This window comes from Rhinatrema bivittatum, chromosome 3, assembly GCF_901001135.1.
Source record: "Rhinatrema bivittatum chromosome 3, aRhiBiv1.1, whole genome shotgun sequence".
Classification (NCBI taxonomy): domain Eukaryota; kingdom Metazoa; phylum Chordata; class Amphibia; order Gymnophiona; family Rhinatrematidae; genus Rhinatrema; species Rhinatrema bivittatum.
Window position 1 is genome coordinate 94,125,452 of NC_042617.1, and position 6,000 is coordinate 94,131,451.

Here is a 6,000-nt window from a genome sequence, read left to right on the forward strand (position 1 = left end):
ACGCAGCTGTAATAAGAGAACAGATGGCCTGCTCTCGACGTTTGGAAATCCTAGAAAACAACATCAGGCATCTTAATTTACGTATATTAAATTTCCCTAAGGTAGCTGGCAAAATCCCTTTCATTACTTTGAAGAGACTCTTTAGGGAAGGCCTGGGATACACCGATGTTGATATGCCTTCAATAAGTTTTTGCAGGTTTTTGAATAACAGACCTTCCACTACAGGGACTATTCCGGTTCCATCTATCCCAATGAACTTAACCAGCTTCCTAGAAAATTCTGAACGAAATACTTTACTTGTTGCATTCATTACTGTCCAAGATTTGAATGGTGTGATGCAAAATTTCTTCAGAAAATTTCCCTTGATGTTCTATGGACAAACCGTTAGAATATATCCGGATTTGGCTCAAATCACACAGATTAGAAGGAAAGAATTTCTCTCTTTAAGGCAGGATGTTGTAGCTCTAGGATATGTGTTCACACTTCGCTATCCTTGTAAGTGCTGTTTAAGAAAAGGAGACAAATCCTTTATATTTTTTCAAATAGAGCAGCTCCGGCATTTCTTGGATGCCCATAGACCTATTACATCTTCCCCGGCTAACTAAGGGGCATTTAGGATTGGCTCCAGTTTGTTCTAGGTTAATGCCAATTTTGATTATTTGATTCCTAAGAAACTCTCACTTTGTTTTTCTAATGCCCTTAACTCTAGCTTTGATTTTCTTGGATTAGTATTTAGAAATTAATAGGTAGAGTTTACAATCATTATATTATATATATATTTTCCACTAGAGGAATTGGATATTGGATTATTTTTTCTTTTTGTGGTATTTTTCACCTGAATTTATTTTATTTATATCCAAAGTTTTGTAAACTACCTAAAGTAATGTTTCTTAATTGTAACTTGAAAATGATAAATAAAGAATGAAAAAGAAAAATCTCCAATAAACAACACTTCACCCTTCTTTCCCACATTTAGATGTCTTCTATGAGTTCTCTATCCAGTTCTTCTTTATGGGTCAGTGGCCTGTAGATCTCACCAGTAAAAATGGAAGTACCATCTTCTTTTTGTAGGACGGTCCACAATGCTTCTTCTCTACCCCACATCCCTTGCAGTTCAGTTGCTTGGATATTGTTTTTTATATAAAGAGCTACTCCTTTCCCTTTTATGTCCTCTTTGTTCTTTCTTGGCAAGTTATAGCCTGGGATGGTCATATCCCAATCATGAGAATTGGTGAACCATGTCTTCATAATTACAACAATGTCCAAGTCCGCCTTCATTATTAGGGCTTGCAAGTCTGGGATTATGTTACCTAGACTGAGAACATTTGTAGTCATAACTTTCTGTTGCTCTTCCTAGTCAACGTTTCTATATTTCTGAACTGATTGATTTTGTTACTTTCTCTTCTCTCTTCCTGTTTTGCTTGGGGGTGAAATACCCAGTTCCCTGGCCACCTCCTGCCACTTCCCTTCCTTAGTTTAAATGCCTGATAATAGAGATGTGAATCGGAACCGGTATCGGTTCGGATTCCGGTTCGGATTCACATCGTGAAATTTTTATCTTGCAGTCCGATCGGGTTTTTTTTTATCGGCTGCGCCCGAGCTGATAACCAAAAAATACAGCCGACTCTTTAAAATGAGTTTGTTAGTATCCCCCCACCCTCCGGACCCCCCCCAAAATTTTTAAATACCTGGTTGTCCAGCGGGGGTCCCGGGAGCATTCTCCCGCGCTCGGGCCGTCGGCTGCCAGTAAACAAAATGGCACCGATGGCCCTTAGCATGTGACAGGGTATCCGTGCCATTGGCCGGTCCCTGTCACATGGTAGGAGCAATGGACGGCTGGCGCCATCTTTAAAAATGGCACCTGATAATGTATGATCTGAATTTTTCACTTAGCATCCTCTTTCCTGCCATTGACAAATGTAGGCCATCATTACCATATAATCTTTTATATATCCATACACAGCCCCAGCCTCCAATGTATTCAAATCCACATTCTTTACACCAGGTTTTGAGCCAGGCATTGAAGTTATCTATATGGAATGACCTTCCCTTTCCCTTTTTATGAGCAGGTAATACATCTGGAAGGAAATAGTCTTTGCCATGTGTTTAATCATTTTCCCTAGATTTTGTAAATCTTTCTGTACTTTATGGGCATTGTTTCTAGCAAGGTCATTGGGCCCCAGATGGATTATAACATTGATATCATATTTTTCATTTTCTTCTATAATTGCATTGATTACCTTGTTTGCATTTTTGTTAGATGAGTATCCTGGAAGGCATTAAATATTGTGTCCCCATCATAAAGAGTTCTCAATTTGATTCCTTTGATGATTGACTCTCCCAGCAGAAACAGCTTTCTTTTAGGACATTTAATTAGGGATGTGAATCGTTTTCCATATCGTCTTAACGATAGAAATCGTGTGGCAGGGCAAGAAAATCGTCTTAGGCACGATTTTTTAGTTAAAAAATCGTTAAAAATCGTTTTTTTCCGATTAGTGCGCACTAACTCGAGTTAGTGCGCACTAACTGGGAGTTAGTGCGCACTAACTGAAAATGATACAATTTGACACTTTTCAGGTCAGTTAAGGTCAGTTTAGGAATGAATATGTATTCCTATTGGCTGCCCTCTTATTTATTCATGTTACCAAGTTTCCTACTGACAGTATATGGGGGATGGGAAATGGAAACAGTTGGTAGCTTGACAAAACAAGTAATGTGATCAGTCAATGTGACTAGAACTTGTGCCCTAACCCTGATACCAGGGGTATTGTGATCTTCCTGCACACAGTGCCCTATCCCTATTAATACCAGGAGTGTTGTGATCTTCCTGCACACAGTGCCCTATCCCTAATACCAGGGGTGTTGTGATCTTCCTGCACACAGTGCCCTATTCCTGATACTGGGGGTGTTGTGATCTTCCTGCACACAGTGCCCTATTCCTGATACCGGGGGTGTTGTGATCTTCTTGCACACATCCCGGTATCAGGGATAGGGCACTGCATGCAGGAAGATCACAACACTCCTGGTATTAATAGGGATAGGGCACTGCATGCAGGAAGATCACAACACCCCTGGTATCAGGGATAGGGCACTGTGTGCAGGAAGATCACAATACCCCGGAGGAGTGAGGGTCAGGCAGCTCCCCCCTGTCTGTGAAGCCAGCCTCTCACTAGTAATGCAGGGAGGGAGCTGTCTCAGACTTCACCATCCTCCCCCCCCCTTACCCACACACCATTCACTAGCTGGGACATGGGGGAAGTCAGGAGTGAGGGTCAGGCAGCTCCCCCCTGTCTGTGAAGCCAGCCTCTCACTAGTAATGCAGGGAGGGAGCTGTCTCAGACTTCACCATCCACCCCCCCCCCCCTCACCCACACACCATTCACTAGCTGGGACATGGGGGAAGTCAGGAGTGAGGGTCAGGCAGCTCCCCCCTGTCTGTGAAGCCAGCCTCTCACTAGTAATGCAGGGAGGGAGCTGTCTCAGACTTCACCATCCTCCCCCCCCACTCACCCACACACCATTCACTAGCTGGGACATGGGGGAAGTCAGGAGTGAGGGTCAGGCAGCTCCCCCCTGTCTGTGAAGCCAGCCTCTCACTAGTAATGCAGGGAGGGAGCTGTCTCAGACTTCACCATCCTCCCCCCCCCCCTCACCCACACACCATTCACTAGCTGGGACATGGGGGAAGTCAGGAGTGAGGGTCAGGCAGCTCCCCCCTGTCTGTGAAGCCAGCCTCTCACTAGTAATGCAGGGAGGGAGCTGTCTCAGACTTCACCATCCTCCCCCCCCCCCTCACCCACACACCATTCACTAGCTGGGACATGGGGGAAGTCAGGAGTGAGGGTCAGGCAGCTCCCCCCTGTCTGTGAAGCCAGCCTCTCACTAGTAATGCAGGGAGGGAGCTGTCTCAGACTTCACCATCCTCCCCCCCCCCCTCCCCCACACACCATTCACTAGCTGGGACATGGGGGAAGTCAGGAGTGAGGGTCAGGCAGCTCCCCCCTGTCTGTGAAGCCAGCCTCTCACTAGTAATGCAGGGAGGGAGCTGTCTCAGACTTCACCATCCTCCCCCCCCCCCCTCACCCACACACCATTCACTAGCTGGGACATGGGGGAAGTCAGGAGTGAGGGTCAGGCAGCTCCCCCCCTGTCTGTGAAGCCAGCCTCTCACTAGTAATGCAGGGAGGGAGCCGTCTCAGACTTCACCATCCTCCCCCCCCCCCCCTCACCCACACACCATTCACTAGCTGGGACATGGGGGAAGTCAGGAGTGAGGGTCAGGCAGCTCCCCCCTGTCTGTGAAGCCAGCCTCTCACTAGTAATGCAGGGAGGGAGCTGTCTCAGACTGGTATCAGTGTTAGGTCACTGTGTGCAGGAAGATCACAACACTCCTGGTATTAATAGGGATAGGGCACTGTAAGAGATGACTGTAGTAGATTGAATAAAGATCTGATGTTTCTGCTCTCCTCACACCAAACAAAAACAACACACAAGCAGAGAAGCCCTTCTTACAAAGCTGAGCTAGTGAGTTAAGTAGGAGGAAAAGTAAACATACTGGTGCCAGTGTGGCTACTTAAAAAATACACTTACCAACAATCAATTACATATATTTGAACTGTGTACAGTTCCAGCCAGGACCACCTTTCTAAAATGCACAGTGATTGGCAAATTCAACATGCACTAGCATTTCAGGTGCCTGCTAACAAAAATAATAAACAAACAAGTTCTAGTCACGTGAGTGCTGATCATTACATTACTTTTTTTGTCAAGCTTCCAACTGTTTCCATTTCACATCCCCCCAACCATATTGGTAACATCAATAGATAAGAGCACAGCCAGCCAATAGGAATACATACATACATATTCATTCCTAAGTGACCTTTACTGACCTGGGAAGTGTGAACACTTTGTTTCATTTTCTGTTGGTGTTCGTTAGTTTCCAGTTCCATTTCCCATCCCCCCAACCATCACCTCAGTGGTAACCTTGGTAACATCAATAGATAAGAGGGCAGCCAGCCAATAGGAACACATATTCATTCCTAACTGACCTTCAGTGACCTGGAAAGTGTTTATTTGTATCATTTTCAGTTAGTGCGCACTAAATCGAGTTAGTGCGCACTAACGGGGAGTTAGTGCGCACTAACTCCCGTTAGTGCGCACTAACACGATTTAACGATTTTTAACGATAAATCGTTAGAATTTCTATTGTATCGTGTTCTATAACGATTTAAGACGATATAAACATTATCGGACGATAATTTTAATCGTTGAAAAACGATTCACATCCCTACATTTAATCATGCTGAAGGGTTTTTGGGTACATTGGGTGACTACTTACCTTTCAGACATCATTTCATTTTCTATTATGTGGACTTCTTTTTTTTCCCAATGCAAAAATTGCATTATCTAAGGGTACCAGTGGGGAGAGTGGGTGTCTTTGTCACAGACCTTATTCTGCCAGAGCCCACTGTAATCCAGTTTTTCCTGGGATTCTGAATCCTGGATGTCTGACTTCTCTGTGGGAGTGGGGATGGACACTCAAAATGCTTCAGAGATGGGGGAACTGGGTGTCTCAGAGTTATAGGTCTTGTTCTACCAGAGCCCACTATAATACAATTATTTCTGGGATTCTGAGTCCTGTATGTCAGTCTTCTCTGTGGGAGTGGTGGTGGATACTCAGGATGCTTCAAAGTTGAGGAAACTGGGTATCTCAGAGTCACAGGTCTTATTCTACCAGAGCCTACTGTAAACCATGTATACCTAGGCTTCTGAATCCTCTGTGAGAGTTGGGAGACATATAGAGGATGCTGCAAGGAAGGGGAGGTTATTTCAATCTTGTATAATATCTCTTTCAGGCACATTAGCTCCTTATTAGAGATGTGAATCGTTTTCCATATCGTCTTAACGATAGAAATCGTGTGGCAGGGCAAGAAAATCGTGTTAGGCACGATTTTTTAGTTAAAAAATCGTTAAAAATCGTTTTTTCCGATTAGTGCGCAC